Below are 10732 nucleotides of genomic sequence, written 5' to 3' on the forward strand. Positions count from 1 at the left end.
TTCTGGAATATTTTTTCCCCCTTCAAAATCTTACCTGCCATTCCTTAACCCCAAATCTATGTATGCTGTAAAGCAGTCTCTGAATACAAGATTACAAGTACATAATCCTACTTCGAACTCTTAACAATTATTATCTGTATGAGACATGTGGCATGCACATTTCCAATTTTGTTTTGAAGTTAAATGCAGGCATGTTCATGCCCAGAGCGAGATTATAAATTCCTGGAATTCACGGACCACCCTGATTGATTTTTGTAAGGTACTTCACACACGGCAGCCTTACAATGAATGTTTGTTGACTGCCTGAGTGAAGAAGAGATGAAAACTGAGGCAGTTACTAATCCAAGGGTGTGTAAACAGTGACTGATTAAACAAATGCAGTAACACATACTGTTCTTCCTTTCTGAACTTTGCTGTTGTTTTGGAAGTCTAGATCCTTTGGTCACTAAGTAATCAGATGTATGGATATACCCCCCTGAGGTGCACTTGCAAAGGACTTTGATCGTCACACACAAAGCAGAGGGCAGTTCTGGTGCCAGCCTGCTCTTGTTTTTTGCGAAGAGGCATACTTCATGCAACACCCTTTGGTCACAAAATGAACATCCATTGCTCAAACAGTGTTTAAAATTCCACTTCAGAATGCTTACAAATAACCCAGGATAGCTAGGTGTATTTTGGGGTGACAATAAATTTGATTTTGTAACTGAGATTGTAATTTTGGTCTCTCTTAGGTAGCAGGATAATGTAGCAACAGAGCCACAGGATTTCAGTTAGTATCATAAGCACATTCAACCAGGTGGATTGTTTTCAAAAGTTTCCAACACAGACCACTTGGTACAAAGGGTCAAATGCAGTCCAAACAAATGCTTGACAATAACAGGTACAAAGGGCTGTGTCCTTGGTGAATGATTAATCATAAGCTATCATAAACAAAAGTGTTCTATACATTTGATAAACAGGTTCATGAAAGAGCACAGGAAATGTCAGTCATGAGAAAGCTGGGTGACGATTGGGGCATCTATGTATTTGAGGAGTTTTCATTTAAAACTTTGAGTTGATCTAGGGTGACTATGTCTTTTTTTTTAATTACCGGGGTGACACTGAGTAATAAAATCATATGTTTCAAGTGTACAGTAGGTTGTATATATATTACATAGTGTATTCACCACTCAGAGTTAGATTTTCTTCCATCACCAAATATTTGATCCCTTTTACTCCCATCTACCTTCCCCTCCTCATTTCCTCTGGTAACCACTAATCTACGATCTGTATCTATGAGTCTCTGTTTGTCATGTTTGTTTGTTGCTGTCAGTTTTATATCCTGCGTATGAATGAAGTCACATGGTTTACAATTTTATCTGTCTGATTTGTTTTGCTAAGCATGATTATCTCAAGATCCATTCATGTTGTAACTGGCACTATTTCTTCTTTTCTTATGGCTGATTAGATTCCATTGTGTATATGTACCACATCTTCTTTATTCATTTATCTATCGTAGGATGCTTCGGTTGCTTCCATGTCCTGGCCATCATGAATAATGCAGCTATGAACATCAGTATGCATATATCCTTGCGGATAAATGTTTTCAGGTTTTTTCAGTAAATATTCAGAAGAAGTGTTGCTGGATCATATGGTAATTCAATATTTAGTTTTTGAAGAACCTTCATAGTGGTTGTACCAATTTGCAGTCCCATCAGCAGTGTATGAGGGCTCCTTTTCCTCTGCATCCTCTTCAACATTTGTTATTACTTGTCCTGTTGATGATAGCCATTCTAACAGGTGTGAGATGGTATTTTAGTTTTGATTTCCATTTCCCTGATAGCTAGTGAAGCAGAGCATCTTTTCATATGTCTGTCGGCCATTTGTATGTCCTCTTGGGAAAAGTATCTGTTCAGGTCCTCTTCCCATTTTTTAATTAGATTGTTTGTTTTTTATTGTTGAGTTGTATGAGTTCTTTATATATTTTAGATATTAAGCCCTTATCAGAGGCGTTGCTTGCAAATATCTTCTCCTATTCAAATGGTTCCCTCTTTGCCTTGTCGATGGCTTCTTTTGCTGTGCAGAAGTTTTTTAGTTTGATATGGTCCCATTCACTTATTTTTGCTTTTACTTCCCTTGGCTTTGAGGTCAAATTCATAAAATCCTCTCTAAATTTAAGGTCTGTGAGTTTAAGAGGGGATGGCTATATCTGCACCCTCAAGTTGGTAACGTAATTTGCATCTATAATTAAAATGTACCCTTAGTATTTTTATGTATTTCTTTCATTCCAGTCTCCATTCAGTAGATTATGTTATGCATTCTCACTCCCAGAAGCCAATGTAAGAGGACACCACTTCTGTTCTCCTATATTTTCTCTTCTCATAGGAATTGAGGAAGGAATAGCCATGACAACAACTAGGACAGAAAGGCTGATAAACCCATTTTGCAAAAACAAAACATTTAGTTCACCTTCAGAGTATCTTGAGAATAAAAGTCGGACTATAAAAAAAGAGAATATTTTTTTTCCCCCAGATATGCTGGAATGATATAGCAAAATGCATGTGATCATTCCAAGTGGCCGGCTTGAAAGATTACACAAATATTTTTTCAATTTTCTAATAATTTTGCTATAGTTCAGAACACCTCTAAAGTGTAACTTTAGAAATTATATTGAGCACTGCTTTGTAAGTCACATAAAAAAAACTTCTTTCCTCAGTGAGAGCCAACTATGTATGGGCAGAGTTATTAGTGCCTTTCTTGGTACAAAAGAGGTGAACAAAGCCCATTTTGCAGGCAAATAAATTATTGCAATAAAGAAATCTGTGGGCCAACCAGAAGTTATGTAGGCCTCAGTGACTTATGGAAATTATCATAAAAATGCAGAAGAAATGGACCCTGGTGATAACAGTGCTTTTATGGGAACATGTGTCAATGGAAACACTTTAGAATTTTTTTTTTTTTTTGCCTCATCATTGAGAGAGAAGAAAGAAGCAGCCTCTCTTACTCTCTTCTATCACATCTCTGATTTCTTCAATACCTAGGTCTATGCATAGTGTTTCTATAGACGATAATAACAAACAACAGTGAAAACAACAAAACATATTAATACCAGATCCTTTTGATCATGAGAGATAAGATATCTGGTTGAAGATATATGGAGAAAAAAGGGAATAAAGAAATGGGAACATACAGAATATAGACCCACGTGTCCGCTAAAGAACATTTTGTCTTTTATGTTGATAATCTTTTTAAAAAAATTCTAGAACCTATATTCTCATATCTTCCTTGTAAGAATACAGTGTCTGAAGGATCCATAACTAGAGTTTCCTACAGGAAACACTTTTTCTCTACTTTTTGTCATGGTCACTCCCATAGTAAAATCCCTTGAGTGGATATATACCCAGATATGGTCCTGTGAAGTCCCTCTCCTGCACTAGCCTCCCAATGTTCCCCTAGTATCTAAACTCCCTTCTAGTCAAGACTCTTTTGCCCTGCCTAGACTGGATCATGGAGGCTAAAGCCTATGGGTTTTGAATGAATACTATAGATCTATGATTTTATTATCATTTTATGCTGGAATTCTCCTTACAGTATTCCTTTGAGAGGTCCTCCAATCCCCTGGGACTCTTCCCCTTGGATAGGAATCTCAACCCTCCAGATTGATATGAGCATTAAAGGGATAATACATGTAACTCATGTAGTGCAGGGCTGGGGCATAGCAGGAACTCATTTGATGAATTATTCCTCCTTCAGAAAGCTCAGACAAGCATCATGTGACTGGGACCCTACTAAACTGAAATGTGCTCCCTATAACTTCTATCCATTGATCTTAAGTGTTGTCATGCAATCCTACAGAATGACTTTTGAAGGTTCTTCTGTGTCTACTTTTCCCCATGTCACACAGCATCATTTTCAACTGTTTCTCATAAGATGTGATTGTTCTCCTATCAGGTTCTAGTTTATTTTTATCTGCCAGACAAATATTTAAAAATTACCATTTTGATGGCTATGTTAATGTATAAATATATCATTCATCAAGTTGTAAACCTTAAATGTATACAATTCTTAACTGTCAACTACACCCTAGTAAAGCTAGGAAAAAATACATATATTATAGTCTATTTTTATAAGCTATGCTTTTTTTTCTAAAATGCTCTGAAACCGTACTTAAAATTATTCTCATTAATAATGGTAGTAAGAGTGAATAGGTAATGAACTCTTCTTATAGACCACATAATGTACCAAACACATTTCATTCACGTCAATCCTCTGAGGTAGGTATGCTTATCATCAGCATCTTACAGATAAAAACCACAATCAAACCACAGTGTGTACAGGTTGAAAAGCTGCCCAAGCTCACTCGAGAAGAGAAAGCCAAAGCCAAGATTCAAACCCAGATATGACCCGTTCAGAGCCCACATTCTTCGCTGGATTCTGTTGAGCCTTTCTGGTTCTCCTTTTTTATTTTGAATATGGCTAAAAGGTCTTTTTGGTTGCCTGTTAACATTTTGCAATTTCACTCTATGGAAATTTAGCCTAGTGACAGCATTTTCAGAGGCCCACCTTTCTTTCCAATACTTATCTTTGACTGTATGTCTATCTTTCAAAATTATGTACCTGAATTGTCTGTCTGACACCAGTCAGTCAACTTCATGTTTTCAGGCATGGTCCCTTTCTCTATTTGAGTCAGTATTGTCTTTTATGTTTCATTTCATGAGATTTACTTAACATTTCCTCAGAAACTATTGAATTGCCTTGCTGATGCCATAGTTATATGTGTTCACATTAGAAAGTTTTTTTTTTTCTCTGCTTCCTAGAGTACCTCTTTCTTCCTCATCATCAATTAGTCATCAACCTCAATGTTTTTTCCATTTTAGGCTTGCAGGTCATATGGTCTCCGTCACAAATCTGTTGTCATAGTACAAAAGCAGCCAGAAGCAATTTGTAAAAATGGGCAAGCCATGTTCCAATAAAACTTTATTTTTTAAAAGCATTTGGTAAGCAGGATTTGCCTGTGGGTCATAGTTTGCCTCCTCTAGCCTTAGACTATAAAATTTCCTTTGGAAAGTCGAAGTTGTTATCCAATACGTGGGTTAATGATTAAGTTCAACACAGTAAAAACCAAAAGCCTTTTTCCACTAAAATTACGTTTCCCCCAACATTTCCCTATTTCTGACAGTGATAGCAGCATTTTCTAACTCATACACATTTAAAAGAGTGGAGTTGAATATTTGATTCTGCTAACTGCCATGTATCTCACGTCTGTATATTTCCATTTTCATAGCTGTCATTATTTTATCACTTCACATCTGTATTTATATTCTTGGCTTCTGGACTGATTGATTTGCCTTCAGGTTTCCCCCCCAATTCATCCTTAGCATGGCTTTTAGTTTAATCATTTCTAAAATGTTACTTTTATTAATTCTTTACTCTCCAATCTTTAAAATATAACAAATTCTGACCTCAGTCTGCCTTTCTCCATCTCTCACCCTTTACATAAGCGCACTAATGCTTTTGCTTTTCTTTTTAAAAACCATTATATTAAGGTATTATTAATATGGTAAAAAGCTGTGCATATTTAAAGTATACAACTCGATGAATTTGGAATAAGTATACACCCGAGAGATTATCACCATGATCCAGGCTATAGACATTTCCATTATCTCCCAAAGTTACCCCCTTTCCCTTTTTTTATTATTAGCATATGATAAGATCTACATAAGGTCTACCCTCTTAGCAAATTTTAAGTGTACGATACAGTATTGTTAACTATAGGCACTGTGCTATATAGTGGCTCTCTAGAACTTATTTATCTTGCATCATTGAAACTTTGTACCCTTTGACCTTCACCTCCCCATTTCCTCCTCCTTCCCAGGCCCTGGTGATAAGCATTATGCTCTCTATTCATGATATCATTTTATCTGACTATCTTAGATTCCACATATAAATGACCTCAAATAGTATTTGTCTTTCTGTGTCTGATTTATTTCACTTAGCACATTTCCTTTTTTTAAAAAACGGCTGAATAATATATTGTTTGTGCGTGTGTATGTGTGTGTTTTCTTTATCCATTCGGCCTTCTATGGACATTTTGATTGTTTCCATATCTTGGCTATTGTGAATAATACTGCAATATGCATGTCAGTGGAGGCATTTCTTCAAGATCCTGATTTCGCAACAAAATCAAAAAACGATCTATAGAATTGGAGAAAATATTTGCAAATCATTTATCTGATAAGGGATTAACTTTCAAATTATAAAAGAACCTTCTGTAATTTAGTAGCAACAGAACAAATGCCGTTTTTCTCTGACGGGGAACTCTGCCTTGCTATGTTCTCTTGTCTTCATCCTTTTGCTCGCGCTATTTCCTCAGTTCGTAATACCATTTTATCTTCAAAATACTTATCCGCATTGTATTCATTTCCAAAAGTGAAGCTCATTTCTTACCTTCTCCATGACGCTTTCTTTGTTCATTTTGTTCCATAATGGTGTCTCTTGCCTGTGAACTCTTAGAGTGTAGGTTGTCTCTAAGACTCATTTGTTACTTAATCCTATATTATTAGCATCATTTTCTAATGTTTCAGAAGTGTTTGTCTTATTTCCCTAATTAGGGCAACATTTGTCAAGGTCATTGGTGTATCTTACAATGACAGGTAGTGTTGTGTTTTCATAGAAGTCACTGAACATTTTTATTGTTAAATATATAAATGAATGAATAAATAAATGCTGACTATCTTTCTTCCCCACACAATCTCCTGTTTTATATCTTTACCAACTATTGGTTACAATGGGATGTAACTTGTTAAAAAAAAAAAAAGTTAGCTGAGTTATCTTTATAAGCAATTCCCCAATTTTCAAACCAGCTGTGTTTTAGATGTTCATTTGTAAGTTAAATGCCGAAACTCAAGCTACTTTTCCCATAGAAATGCTATTAAAACTGAAGTTATAATAAAATTCCAAGTCTCTCCATCTAAGCCTATTGTTCCAATAAGTGGTTTGAAAATCCAGGCAGATGAGATGGCCACACAAAAGAAAACAATGCCATGCAAGGCTCATAGTTAAAACAAATATAAATTAGAGTGTTTCTCTCTCTATTTGGGTGTGTGTGTTGGGTGAAGCAAATTTTATTATAGGAAAATAAAATAAGAGAAAATTTTTGAATTTAATAAAGGGGATTTTTATGTATCTTTAAAGATACTAGAGGTTGATAAAAAAATGTATTTTTTCCTAAATATACAATTTTCCTTCGAAATTAATGGCTTTCATTTTCTTTTAGACATAAGATTATCATTGTCATTGCTTTTGTATGTGTCAGCTTTAATCGAAATCTTTTTGTTGTGGATGAAAAATGAAAAAAATATTCATGAAGCATAGACTACCTAAATAAACCATTATTTGTTTCTCAGAGTCTGCAAACTAAAATTGGTTTTTATGTGTTTCATTTGAAAAAAATGAAAAGAATAATATTAAATATCATATGAAAATGATATAAAATTTGAATTTTGGTATTCATAAATAAAGTTTTGTTAGAACCCAACCAGGACCACATGTTTACATATTGTCTGCTGTTGCTTTTTGTACTGCAATATCGGAGTTGAGTCCCCTGTAGGGCCCTGAAAGTGAGAATATTTACTGTCTGCACCTTTACGGAAAATGTTTTCTGACCCCTGTTATGCAGTAATAAGATTAGCAAACAAAAAGGGGGACTTTTACAATATAATGCGGAGTGAAAAAAGCTAGACTTGAGAGTATGTGCCATATAATCCAACAAAATTAATCCACGGTGGGATGAATCAGGAGAGTGGTGACTTCTGTGAAAGGTGAATAGGATTGTATGAGGAAGATTTCTTGGTGCTGGTAATGATCTACTTCTTGACCAAGGTTCTGGATACATGGATGTGTTTCTCAAAATTCATCGGATGTTTAATATGTGTGCTCTTTTCTGCATTCATGTTATACTTAACTCTTAAAAGCATACTTTAAAAAAACAAAGAAGGCTAAGATGAATAAAAAACTGATGAAAAAGAGAAATAACAACAGAAGAAAGAAAATATGTGCTGAGGAACAGATACGAAATGGAAGACAATAGAGCTGTCTGGATGTGCCTGGCCCTCCAGTGGAATGAACCAGGAGAGGGCCTGGGAGAGAATTTGCCCAATTTGTTAGACCCTTTGCAAACACTAACTAGTTTAATCCTTAGTATCACGCCTGGGGGCAGATAGTATCATCTCTGTTTTATAAAAAAAGGAAACTGAAGCTGAGAAGATCGAATATCTTGTCTGAAGACTCCCAATTTATGTGGAAAAAAATACATTTTAATCCAAGAGGAAACTAGGGCTTGTTTACCTTCTAAAAGAGAAAGAGATAGATGGCTGGAAAAAAATTACCAAGATACACTCAGTGATTTCCAGGGATGGCCCAAATCTTAGAATGACTTAGTCACAGCTTGGGGTGGGGAAGCTGGGAGGTTCTGGGGGCATTTTGACATGAGCTATGGGAGACAAAAACTCTATCTGCATCTGAATTTTATATCACTATTTGTCATTCTTAACTCAAGAGGCTCTTGCATATTTACAGTTTTTCATTTCTTCCACTTATGGTGCAGAATTTTTCTAGTCTCGAGGTGGGATGCTTTATTCCTATGTAACATCCATTTGTAAACTATACAACCATTTTAATGGAGTATAATGTGAAGATCAGTTTCAAACAAAATAAAATATACTGCTGAAAATTGGTGGCTTGCACATAATTTTGAATTATTCTTGACTACAAAGAGAAAGCAAGAAAACTTTTTCTCTTTGAAATGGCATACGGTTTCCAAGATTCCTTTTCAGAATCACACCTATGGGCCTGAGTGAAATGTTGATTTGTGATTTAGCTTAGATGAAAATTTAAATGGTTTAACTGAATTCAGTATAATAAAAACAAAATGAACAAATAAACATCAAACTATTGATTTCAATTTGTGGGTGAGTCTAAAGTTAATATTTGTGTTTATTTCTTGCTCTTTATAAATGCATGGTCTGTTCTGGTATGAAATTTGGTATTGTGTTTGGTAGAAAGCCCTAATGAGAATCTGAACTTTCAGAAAGTCAGTTCGTAGGACAGTTACAGAAGCATTTGGACATTCAAGTACTTCCATAAATTATGCATACATCTCACTGCAAAAATGGAGTGTCAGTGAGTTCCCAGCCTAAAGGAGACCTGCTCAGATGCTGGCTTTAAGTTCCTGACTTATTAAAAAACAACAACAACAAACTCAAATCCTCTCACATTTCAAAAATTAGCCCTCTCCTCTTCTTTCTGTTTATTTATCTTCTAAGCAATTGTATGTAGTGTCCTGTCACAACATGTTAAGATTCAGAGATATCACATGAGTTATACCTCCCAATTTTAACCTACTTACCTTTTCACTATTGACAAACAAATCTCAATTCTACAGTTCTTTGTTGTAATACCTTCATGATTTTTCATTCACTTCTCCAAAAATGTGAAAATGAAAGGAATATAACTCAACTTGTTTCATTTAAATAGAAAACTACAACTTTTCATCACTTTTCCTACGTGATCGATAAAAATCAAAATGTTATTTCTTTCCTCTGGAAAAATTTCCATAATAATGTATCTAGAGAAGAACACATTTCCAGTCTCCTCTCAAGACAGACCTAAGAACAGGGCTAAGAAAAAGAATTAGGCTTACTGGGGCTGACTAATGTAGAGACAGAGAAAATCTCATCTGTGCTGCTGACAGTGTGGACACTTGCCATCTCCTATGTGGGCCAGTTGGGAAAGACTAGTAAAGGTGTGTATCTATTATTGTTGAAGGGAGTCCATACATTGAATATAAAAGGAAATACTTTTTCTTTGATCCCAGGTAGGTCATTATAGCAATTCAAACTCTGGTGATGAGTGAATGGCAAATTACTACTTCCAGACGTGATTATCCAGGAAGTGACCTCCAAAAGGAGCCAGAACCATCCAAAATCAATAAACTGATGCCAGAACTGTCACACATTTTTATTTATATTTCACGTGTCAATGATAAAAGTACTATGCTGGTAAGAGAGATCTGTAGTTATCATACATTTGGGATCATATACCAACTTATTATTCTAGCATTGAAAGATGACACTGTGAACACGAGTACAGGTGTGGCTGTACCTGTCATGTGAGGCATCTGACAACCCTAATGTACTGCAAGTACGTAATGAGTGTCCTTTAGGTAGCAGTCACAGCCCTTATTTGCATATATCTTGGGTTGTCACAGTGACTCTGACTCTTACATTTTTGACAGTAAATTGACTCCTTCCAGCTTCCCCCTCCCCCAGTTTATTTGGTTATAGAGTGAGATGTAGTATATTAATGACTGATATTCATGTTGGGAGATTAAATTGAATGCACTGAAATCCAAATGGGTTATTAAGATGTAGACATAGGAACATTAAAAGAAGAGAGTGTTAAACTGATGGCTCATCTCAATCAACACTCCCTCTTCTACAGTTATAGAGTGTTTGATTTATGATCTATCCCCCAACCCCAGGCATAATCTTCATCTCCAGTGCGTTGTCTGTCAAGTTGTCTTGTTCTTCATTGTTTTCTTTTATAGGCTTTCTTAGTAGCCATATTCCAACCTTAAAAAAGAATATGCTTTTTATAAATAAAAGATAGTTAATTCATATTGAAGATAAACTTTATTTGTTCAAAAGGGCTTGAAATTTCTTGGGTGATCATTAGAATCATTTCCAGGGTGTCC

This window comes from Pteropus medius, unplaced genomic scaffold (genome assembly GCF_902729225.1).
Source record: "Pteropus medius unplaced genomic scaffold, Ma_sr-lr_union100, whole genome shotgun sequence".
Classification (NCBI taxonomy): domain Eukaryota; kingdom Metazoa; phylum Chordata; class Mammalia; order Chiroptera; family Pteropodidae; genus Pteropus; species Pteropus medius.